This window comes from Saccopteryx bilineata, chromosome 11, assembly GCF_036850765.1.
Source record: "Saccopteryx bilineata isolate mSacBil1 chromosome 11, mSacBil1_pri_phased_curated, whole genome shotgun sequence".
NCBI classification, from domain to species: domain Eukaryota; kingdom Metazoa; phylum Chordata; class Mammalia; order Chiroptera; family Emballonuridae; genus Saccopteryx; species Saccopteryx bilineata.
Window position 1 is genome coordinate 65,283,065 of NC_089500.1, and position 12,162 is coordinate 65,295,226.

Below are 12,162 nucleotides of genomic sequence, written 5' to 3' on the forward strand. Positions count from 1 at the left end.
GGGATTGCACATTTAAATATGAAAAGCAAGGCTGAAGCTACACCCTTGACACTCTCCTGAGTCTTTGACTGGTGCTTTTACCTCACAGAAGACTCAGTTGAAACTATGGAAGGGCAGACCTTATCTCTGTATCTCAGAGGCCACACCCACCAGAATCCTGGGACCCCACCTTACAGAGGTCTGTGAAAAAATTCTGGACAGACTGAAACCTGGGGCTGAGGGGTGGATCCACACCCACCACCATTCCTAATCCCTGAATTGCTGCAGGCTCTAGACTCTAGAGACCAAAAAGCAGCCAGCAGATTGAGGCTGCAGAGGGAAGCACTCAGGGAACCTTGGACTTTTATGCGGACTTTCCCCCAGGCCCCATGTGGGTAAAAGCCAGCCTTGGTATGTGACTGGTATTTCCATGTGTACCTGGGCCCAGCAGAGGCAGCCACAAACTCTGGATTGTTTGTAGCTCCAAGAAGGTTGCTGAGGGACAGTCATGGGCAGTGTCTCCCACTGGTCCATGCCAATTTTCTGCCAGGGAGGTACAGGGCTGGCACATCCAGTGGCCAACTGCAGAGAGCATCAGTTCAGGACCTAAAACCCTTGCTAGAGTGGTATCCTAATGAAAGGCTCCTCACACCTGGCCCAGCTGAGGTGAGTTCTGATCTCTGTGATCAACACCTACACAGTGGCTCATGTACATTGGATAGGGTGGAGCTACACAGTCAGCGAGCCTGGGTGCTGGGTATACTACCCTTCTGAGATAGACTCCAAAGGGGAAAAGGAGAGAGGCTTGGAGCATGGACATTCAAAATATGAGTTCCTGTGAGCCTACTGTTGGATCTGGTCAAGGGGCATAGCCACTTTCTGGAGGGCACAGACAGACCCAGGAAAAGACTCTCTCAATCTTCCTCCCTGAGAGCAGGGTCTCATCAGCTGTAAGAATTTTTGCAGAGGGGACTGTTGGTCCCACTCGATCTGAACCTGCTTTTACCTTGGGAGAAATAAAATTTGAGTATCCCGCTATGGCTGAGGGATTAGGCTCTGGAGTAGTGGCCACAGTTCCTATACTGAGCTACTTCCCAATAGATCCTTGAAGTAGGGGATCCCATCAACATTGTATTTCCAAACTCAGCTTCCCTAACCCAATAAGCTTGCAACTTGTCGAGGGATTGGTTGGGTGAAGCCAGTCAGGCCCACACTACAGTCTTTCTACAGAAGACTCTGGGAAGAGCTGCAAGAGGAAGTGGAGCAGCTGAAAAATGGAGATAAATCTTATGGAGACTGGAGCTTTTACTGAGCTTCTGTCAGCTCTAAGCAGGAGGAAGCTGATCCTTATACACAGGTTGGCCTTTCCCACACTACCTGGGCATAGAAAATGCAGACACAAACAGCAAAAAGAGCAGTAGCTGCAGACAAGTAGCTCATAGCAGATTCCAAACAAGAGCTGACGCCAACCTAAGAAGATCTAGAACCAACACAACTGCTAGCTGGTGGAAAACAGCACCAACCCTAGACTCAGCTAACTACACAAGCAGCACGTACAAAGGAGGAGCCTATAAACAGACAAAATGAGTAGACAAAGAAAAGTGACTCAAATGAGTCAACAAGAGAAATCCCCAGAAAAAGAATTGAATGAGATGGAAGAAACCAAAACACCAGATGCAGAATTTAAAACAATGATTTTTTAGGATGTTTAAGGATCTAAGAAAAACAATGGATGAACACAATGAGCACCTAAATAAAGAGATAGCAAGCATCAAAAAGAACACTGAAATCATAAAAAAGAACCAGTCAGAAATGACAAATACAATATCAGAAATGAAAACTGCACTAGAAGGAATTAACAGTAGTCTGGATGAAGCAAAGAATCGAATCAGTGATTTAGAAGATGAGATAAACAAAAGCGCAGAAGCAAAAAGAAAAAAGGCTCAAAAAGTCTGAGGAAACTCAGACTCTGAGACAGCTCTGTGACAACATGAAGAGAAACATCAGCATCATAGGAATTCCTGAAGGAGAAGAGAATGAACAAGGGATAGAGAACCTGTTTGAAGAAATCACAGCTGAAAACTTTCTTAAATTGATGGAGGAAAAATTTGCACAAGTTCAAGAAACACAGAGAGTCCCATTAAAGAGGAACCCAAAGAGGCCTACAGCAAGACACATCATAATTAAAGTGCCAAAGTTAAGAGACAAAGAAAGAATACCAAAAGCTGCAAAAGAAAAGCAGTTAATTACCTGCAAAGGAGCCCCCATAAGAATGACATTCAACTTCTCAACAGAAACACTTGAGGCCAGAAGGAATTGGCAAGAAATATTAAAAGTGATGCAAAGCAAGAATCTACAACCAAGACTTTTTATCCAGCAAAGTTATTGTTTAAAATTGAAGGAAAAATAAAAAGCTTCACAGACATATTTATTGCAGTATTGTTTACAGTAGCCAAGATCTGGAAACAGCCCAAATGTCCATCGGTGGAAGAGTGGACTTAAAAGCTGTGGTACATATACACAACAGAATACTATGCAGCCATTAAAAAGAAGAAAATCTTAACTTTAGCGATGGCATGGATGGACCTGCAGACTATTATGCTAAGTGAAATAGCCAGGGAGAGAAAGACAAATATCATATGATCTCACTTATATGTGGAATCTAAGCAACAAAATGAACTGAGGAACCAAATAGAGGCAGAGGCTGGGTCACAAGGACCAAAGGGACAGCTGTCAGAGGAAACCGGGATGAGGGGATGAGATCAGAGAAGGTGAAGGGATTAGTGAAATTATATGTACATAACACAGAAATACAGATAGCAGGACAGCAGGTCCCAGAGGGAAGGGGGGGTGGAAGTTGGAGGTAGGGGGTGCAAAGGGGATATATGTAGGGGCATGAGGTAGGGGGCAAGGGTGTTGTATTCAGTGCGATGCTTGAATCCATGTTAGTGTAATATATTAAAATAAAAAAATGAACAAAATAAACCATCAAAATAGAAGTAGACTCATAGATACAGACTAAGAGATATTAGGGGCAGAGGTTGGAGGAATTGTTGAAAAGGGTGAAGGATTTAAAAAATATAAATTGGTATTTCAGAATAGTCACAGAGATATAATTGCAGCCCAGAGAATCTCCCAGACTGGGAGATCAAAAATATCTTGTTTTAGAGAAACTCAATGAACTGCAAGAAAATTCAAGAAGGTAGTTCAATGAGCTCAGGAATAAAACTAATGTACAGAAGGAGTACTTTACCAAAGAGATTAAAACTCTAAAAAAGAACCAAAGAGAAATTCAGGAGCTGAAATTCTCAATAAATGAGATTAAGAATGCATTAGAAAGCCCTGGAAATAGAATAGACTATGGAAAAGAAAATTAGTGAGCTCAAAGGTAGAATTCTAGAAATGTCTGGTGAGAAAGGAGCAAGAACTAAGGCTAAAAAATTGAAGAAAATCTAGAGAAGTATTTGACTCTGTTAGAAAAAAGCAACATAAAAATAATGGGTATCCCAGAAGGAGAAAAGAGGGAGAAGGGAGAGAGAGTTTTTTTTAAAAAGTAATAGCTGAAAACTTTCCAGACCCGGAGACAGAACTGGTTATATGAATCCACAATGCTAATGCAAACAGACCTTCTCCAAGACATATAAAATGGTCAAAAATCAATAATAAAGAATAAATTTTAAAAGCAGCCAGAGGCTGGGAAGGAGGGGATGTCAGTAACCTAGAGTTACCCTTAATAGGCTATCATTAGATTTCTCAGCAGAAATCTACAAGTCAGAAAAGAATGGAATGACATATATAAAATATTGAAAGATAAAACCAGCAGCCAAGAATATTCTATCCAGCAAAGTTATTCAGATATAAAGGAGAAATAAAAGCTTTTTCTGACAAAAGTTGAGGAAGTTATGAGAAATGAAAAGACACAAAGAAAAAGTATACAAAACTTAGGGTAAACTGATAGAATCAGAAAATTACAGTTATTTCAAACGGAGTGTAAATCACTAAAGGTTAGCATAAGGTTAAGGAAAGAAAACAGTAAACTAACTATAGCTACTTAAATTTGGTAACAAATTCACAACATAAAATGGGACAGTTTGCAACAAAAAAAAGGCATAAAAGGGAAAGAAGAAAAGGTTGGAACCTGGGAAATAAAGGTAAGTTGCTATCAGCAGAAAAAGAGACTATTTTATCTATGAGCCATTTAATACAAAACACATGGTAATCATAAAACAAAAATCTAGAGCAGAGACATGAAGCAAAAAAGAGAAAAGTGAGAAAAATGTCATAGAAAACCACAAAACTACACTGGCAGATGAAAATGTAAGGAGGAAAAATAGAGATAGAGAAAAAAAACAGAAAAAAGGATAAAATAGCAATAGTAAACCCTTATATATCAACAGTTACCCTAGATGTAAATAGAATAAATTCACCAATCAAAAGATTTACAGTGGCTGGATAGACTAAAAAACAGGCTCTAGCTATATATGTTGCCTGCAGGAGACTCATCTGAGCTCTAAAGAAAAACAGGCTCAAAGTAAAAAAATGGAAGATAATAAACAAACCAAAGCCAAAAGAAAGCAAGTATAACCAGACTTACATCAGACAGAACAGACTTCAAGCCAACAAAAGGTAACAAGAGGCAATGATGGACATTAAATAATGATTGAGACAATCCTTCAATGACACAACATCTATTAGTATATGTGCAATCTATGTAGAGGCAACAAAATCTATAAAACAATATTAATAGATCTAAAGGAATAATCTGACAACAACACAATAATGATGGGGGGCTTTAATACCCCCATTACAGCAATGGATAAATCATCTAAACAGAAAATTAACAAGGAAACAGTGACATTACATGACATGTTAAAACAAATGGACTTATATACAGAACCTTCCATTCAAAAGCAAAATAATGTACATTCTTCTCAAGTACAAATGGAACAATCTCTAAAATAGACCATAAATTGGAGCACAAAACAAGTCTTAATAAATTTAAGAAGATTGAAATCATATCAAACATCTTTTCTGACTACAGTATGATGGAATTAGAATCAACTACAAGAAGCAAAGTGGAAAAATTACAAATATGTGGAGATTAAACCACATACTCCAGAACAACTATTGGGTCAAGGAGGAAATCAAAGAAAAAATATAAAAATACATGGAGACAAATTAAAATGAAATATGACAAGCTGAAATCAATGAAGCAACCAAAAGAAGTACTAAGAGGGACATTTATAACAACACAGGCTTACCTAAAGAAACAAGGAAAATATCAAATAAACAGTCTAACTTTATACATAGGAGAACAAATGAAGCCCAAAGTAAACATAAGAGAGAAAGCAATAAAAATCAGAGCAGAGCCTGACCAGATGGTGGCACAGTGGATAGAGCACCGGACTGGGATACGGAAGACCCAGGTTCGAGACCCCGAGGTCGCCAGCTTGAGTGCAGGCTCATCTGGTTTGAGTAAAAAAAAGTTCACCAGCTTGAGCCCAAGGTTGCTGGCTCAAGCAAGGGGTTACTCGGTCTGCTGAAGACCCGCAGTCAAGGCACATATGAGAAAGCAATCAATGAACAACTAAGGCATTGCAACGCGCAACGAAAAAACTAATGATTGATGCTTCTCATCTCTCTGTTCCTCTCTGTCTGTCCCTGTCTATCCCTCTCTCTGACTCTCTCTCCGACTCTGTAAAAAAAAAAAAAATCAGAGCAGAAATAAGTGAAATAGAAAATTAAAGACAATAGAAAATATTAATGAAAATAAGAGCTGGGTTTTTTTTGTTGTTGTTTTTTGAAAAGATAAAATTGACAAACTTTTAATAAGGGTCATTAAGAAAAAAGAGAGAGGCTCAAATAACCAAAATTAGAAACAAAAGAAGTTACAACAGGCATCACAGAAATACAAAGCATCAAAAGACTACTATGAACAGCTATTCTCCAACAAATTAGAAAATGTAGAGAAAATGAGTAAATTCTTAGTATCATACAACCTTCCTGGTCTAAATCATGAAGAAAAAAAAACCTAAATAAACCAATGACTAGTAAAGAGATTGAAATGATAATCAAAAGATTTTCTAAAATAAAAGTCCAGGATCAGACAGCTTCACTGATGAAGTCTATCAAATATTCAAAGAAGATTTAATAACTAGCCTTCATAAATTCTTCCAAAAACAATTGAAGAGAAGGGAAAACTTCCAAAATTACCCTGATACCAAAACCAGGCAAAACAATTAAAAAAAATTATAGACCAATATTCTTGATGAAATAGATAATATTAGCAAACCTAATACAATGATAAAAGGATCACACATCATGATCAAGTGAGATTTATTCCAAAGATGAAGGAAGGGATGTGAGGGTGATCTGGCTGCAACATTTGTCACCCCACTGATCGCCAGGATTGATTTGGCTGATCTGGCTGGCTAGGTGGGTGTCCCTTCCTCCCTCACCGCTCCATGTGCATCCCTTCCAAAGCTGCGCACTCGGTCGAAGAGGATGACCTTCCCTGATAGAGGAGAGGACCATTCTTCAGTAAAGGGTATACGAGTAGTTGCGCTCCCCTGCTAGAACCTCCAAATAAGTCTCAAGCTCAAGAAAGTCAAGGATACCCATTCTTGTCACTATTAGTCAATATAGTACTGGAGGTCCTAACTAAAGAAATATAATAAAAAGAAATAAAAGGCATCCAAATTGGAAAGGAGGAAGTAAAGCTCTCACTATTTATGAATGACATGATTTTCTTTTTCTTTTTTTTTTTCTTTTTTTTTTAGTGAGAGGATGGGAGGCAGAGAGACAGACTCCTGCATGGGCCCTGACTGGGATCCACTCAGCAAGCCCACTAGAGGCGATGCTCTGCCCATCCGGGGCCATTCATTGCTTTGTTGCTCAGCAATGGAGCCATTTCTTTAGCCCCTAAGGTAAAGGCCCCAGAGCCATCCTCAGCACCTGAGGCCAACTGACTTGAAGCAATTGAGCCATGGCTGCAGAAGGGGAAGAGGAAAGGAAGGGGGGTGTGGAGAAGCATATGGTCACTTCTCCTGTGTGTCCTGATCAGGACATCAAACCCAGGACATCCACATGCTGGGCTGATGCTCTACCACTAAGCCAATCAGCCAGGGCTGATGACATGATTTTATATATAAAAAATTCTAAAAACTCCACCAAAATTCTATTACAAATAATAATCAATTACAGTAAAGTTGCAGGGTACAAAATCAACACGCAAAGATATGTTTTATTTTTATAGACCAGTGGTCAGCAAACTCATTAGTCAACAGAGCCAAATATCAATAGTATAATGATTGAAATTTCTTTTGAGAGCCAAATTTTTAAACTTAAACTGTATAGGTAAGTACATTGTTATTAACTTAATTAGGGTACTTCTAAGCTGGCCTTTGTGCCCACACATGGTATTTTGTGGAAGAGCCACACTCAAGGGAACAAAGAGCTGCATGTGGCTCGTGAGCTGCAGTTTGCTGACCACTGCTATAGACTAACAATGAAAAACTCACAATTACAACAGAAATAATAAAATACTTAGAGATAAATTTAACCAAGGAACTGAAAGACCTATATACTAAAAATGTAAGACATTGTTGAAAGAAACTGAAGAAGACACAAAGAAATGGAAAGATGTTCCATGTTCATGGCTTGGAAGAATTAACATTGGTGAAATGGTTGTATTACCTACAGACACAAATGCAATTCCCATCAACAGCTTAATAGCATTTTTCAAAGAAATAGATTTTTAAAATCTTAATATTTGTATGGAACTACAAAAGACCCCAAATAGTCAAACAGTCCTTGGAAAAAAGAAAAAAGCTGAAGGTATCATACTCTCTAATTTCAACCTATATTACAATGCTATAGTAACCAAAACAACATGGTATTGGCAAAAAAACAGACATGGATAAATGGAATTGAATCGAGAACCTAGTAATAAACAAACACATATATGAACAACTAATTTATAACTAAGGAGTCAGGAACATACGGTGAAGAAAAGAAAGTCTCTTCACAATAAATGGTGTTGGGAAAACTGGACAGTCACATGCAAAAGGATAAAATTAGACCATTATCTTGCACCATACACAAAATTAATTCTAAAAGGATTAAAGACTTGAATGTAAGGCCTAAACCATAAAATACATAAAAGAAAACATAGGTAGCAAGTTTCTTGACATCAGTCTTAGAGATGATTTTGTGGATTCTACTTTAGCAACAAGAGAAACAAAAGTAAAAATAAACAAATGGAACTACGTCAAACTAAGAAAAACTTCTGCACAGCAAAGGAAACCATCAAGACAAAAAGGCAATGAACACAACCAAATGGGAAAAGAGATTTGCAAATCGTACCTCTGATAAGGAGTTAATATCCAAATATATTTTAAAAACTCATACAACTCAATAGGCTTATGAGAAGATATTCAAGCTCACTAATTATTAGGCAAATTTAAATCGAAACCAAATTGAGATATTACCTCACAGCTGTTAAAATGACTGTCATCAAAAACACAAGAAACAAGTGTTGGAGAGGATGTGGAGAAAAGGGGAAACTTCATACACTGTTAGTGTGAGTGTAAACTGGTACAGCCGCTATAGAACACAATATGAAAATTCCTCAAAAAATTAAGACTAGAACTACCATATGATCCAGTAATTCCATTTCCAAGTATTTATCTGAAGAATAAGAAAACACATTAAAAATATATATATGCACCCCTATATTCATTCCAGCATTATTTAAAATAGCCAAGGTATTGAAACAACCTAAGTGTTCATCGATAAATGAGTGGATAGAGAAAGTGTGATCTATGTATACATACAGACAACAGAGCAGGAATAACCAGAGGGGAAAGGAGGTAGACGGAGGATAAAACAAGTACAAGGGGTCACCAGATGAATGGAAACTAAACTTTTAGTAGTGACCACTATGAAGTAGATACAGATGCTGAGTTAAAATGTTGCACACCTAAAACTTATATAGTGATATAAACCGATATTACCTCTATAAAAAAATAAAATTAAGACTTATTTTTAAGCACTTTTAAGTTTACAGCAAAATTAAGGAAAAGGTATGGAGATTTCCCATATATTCTTTGCTTCAACAAATGCATAGCTTTCCTTATTGCCAACATCCCCCAGGGAGTGGTACATTTGTTACCTACTCTTACACGATAGTATCTCGGCTCCTTAGTTCACATGACAGTTCACTTCAGATGTTGTACCTTCTCTGGGTTTGGACAAATGTATTATTATACATGTATCCATTTTTCTAATATCATAGAATATTTTCAGTACCCTAAAAATTCTGTGCTCTGCCTATTTATCCTTTCCCCCTCCTCTAATCCCTGATAACTACTGGTCTTTTTGCCACATTGCCTTTTCTAGAATGTTGTATAGTTGAAATTCTACTGTAAGTAGCGTTTTCAGATTGGCTTTTTCACTTAGTATTATAATATGCATGTAAGTTTCCTTATTTCTTTTCATTGAATGATAGCTCATTTATTTTTAGTCCTGAATAGTATTTTATAATCTGAATGTACCAGACTTTGTCAAGCTATTCGCCTACAGTAGAAAGACATCTTGGCTGCTTCCAAGTTTTGGTAATTATGAATGAAATAGTATAAACATCGGTATGTAATGTAACTTCTCAGTTCCTTTGGGTTAATACCAAGAAGCATGATTGCTGGATTATACATTAAGGATATGTTTAGTTTTGTAAGAAACTACCAAACTCTATAACTGTATCATTTTGCATTTCCGCCAACAGTGAGAGAGAGTTCCTGTTGTTTCACACCCTCACCAGTATTTGTTGTCAGTGTTGCTGACTTTGGCCATTCTAGTAGGTACATAGTGGTATACCATTGTTTTAATTTGCATCTCCCTGATGACATATGATGTGGAGCATATTTTCATATGCTTATTTGCCATCTGTATATCTCCTTTGATGATGTATCTTTAGTGCCTTTGACCCATTTTTTAGCCAGGTAGTTTATTTCCTTATTGTTGAGTTTTAAGAGTTCTCTGTATATGTTGAACACCAGTTCTTTACCAGATATGTCTTTTACAAATATTTTCTCCCAGCCTGTGGCTTTTCTTCTCATTTTCTTTACAATGCTCTTTTCCAAAAAGGAGTTTTTGATGTCAATGGTGTCCAGCTTATCCATTTTCTCTTTTATGAATCTTATCTTTCGTATTGTATCTAAAACAGTTACTGCATACCCAAAGTCTTCCCAAAGTCCTCTAGGTTTTCTACTCTGTTACCTCCTAGTTTTCTAGTTTTGTGTTTTACATTTAGGTCTTGATAAATTTTGTGTTAATTTTTGTAAGGGTATAAGGTCTAGATTCATTTTTTTGAATGTAAATATTCAGTTGTTACAATGCCATTTGTCAAAAAAGCTATCTTTGCTCTATTGTATAGCCTTTTCTCCTTTGTCATACAAAAAATGATTTTAGAGGACAAAGACTATTTTCATGAACTTGGAGTGGGCAAAGATTTCTTAAATAGAATACAAAAACCATTAACCCTAAAGGAAGTTTTTTATAAAGTATACTATATTAAGTTTAGGGACTTCCCTTTTCATCAAAAGACACTGTAAGGGCGTTGAAAAAAAAAGCCACAAAATTGAAGATATTTTTCATATATATATGTATATATATATATGACTAAAGACTCATGGTCTAGATTATTTAAAAACAGAAACAAATATAAGGTGATGAAAAATTATTTGACTTTGGGTGATGGGTATACAACACAACAGTTTAAATGCCATAGAAATGTTTACCTGAAACCTATGTACTCTTATTGATCAATATCACCCTGTTAAAGTTAATTTTCTAAATAAAATTTTTTAAAAAACAAAAATGTTCCTGCAAATCATGCAGAAAGGTTCATCCAATGGAAATAATAGGCAAAAGAATCAAAAAGTCAATTCCCACAAAAATATATGCAAATGGCCAGTATACCCAGAAAAAGCTGCATAACTTCATTAGCCATTAAAACCTCAAAACAGCTATATTTAGCTAACAGCTAAACAGCTATGTTAGCAAAATAGCTGAACCGAAAAGACACAAGTCCACAATGCAGAGCACATGGAAGTGGAACTGGTACAACCACTTTAGAAAACTGGCAGAATGTGCTAATGCCAAACATTTTCATACCTGTGACCCAGCAATTCAACTTCTAGGTCCATGCCCCACAGAAATGTGTACCTATATACAGTGGGAATCATGTAGCAGAATCTTTATAGCATCCCTACTGGTAATACTCTCAAACTGGAAAACCACCCACGTGTCAATCAACAGTACAGTGGATACATAAACATTGTTGTTACCTTCACACAATGAAATACTATGTGGCAATGAGAATGACCACAGTACCACAACATGGATAACATTGATTGAGAGAAGTCCACAAAACATTACAATGAATGATTCCATTTAAAGAAATGAAATATATATATATTTAAAAACAGACAAAAGTATCAGATACTGTTAAAAGTTCATTTACTCTCAATGGGGTATAGTGATTGGAAAAGGCTCAGGGGGGCTTCTGAAGTAATTCTTTTCCTGATGAATACAAGGCTGTCTTCAATTTGTGAAGATTCATTCATACTTATATTCTGTGCACTTTTCTGAGTATGGGCATGTAACTTAAATAAAATTTCCCCCAAAGTATGTATGTTTTTGCAAGTGAACAATTAAAGAAATGTATCTGAGAATAATAGGTTTTACAGATCTGAGAATGGTGAGCAAATGAGCAGATGTTGGAGACATTTGTATGACCTAGCTATGTGTCACTACATATGTCTTCCTTCTTAGCCAGCCCAGTGACACCCCTTCCACTTCCCATCCCACCTTCAGACCTCAAGCCTGTCCATCCAGCATGCTTTCCTGTGAGGCTGAGATGGACAGGCCCTCAGGCCCAGGGCTTGCTGGTTCCTGGCTCAGGGCTCAATTTATAGGCTGAAGCAAGTGGCATCTTTCTCATTAACAAATAAGGACAAGTGGATTAAAAAGCTGTGGTACATAGACACAATGGAATACTATGCGGCCATGAAAAAGAAGGAAATCTTACCTTTTGCAACAACATGGTTGGGCCTGGAAACTATTATGTTACGTGAAATAAGCCAGGCAGAGGAAGAAAAATATCTTATGACCTCACTCATTCAA

General features: G+C 37.1%; 1 protein-coding gene across 1 annotated transcript in view; it reads left to right on the forward strand.

The window, feature by feature from the left end:
* ALDH1L1 (aldehyde dehydrogenase 1 family member L1) overlaps nucleotides 1–12,162 on the forward strand; it is a 91,629-nt gene that overhangs the window by 30,885 nt on the left and 48,582 nt on the right. The window lies entirely within an intron of this gene.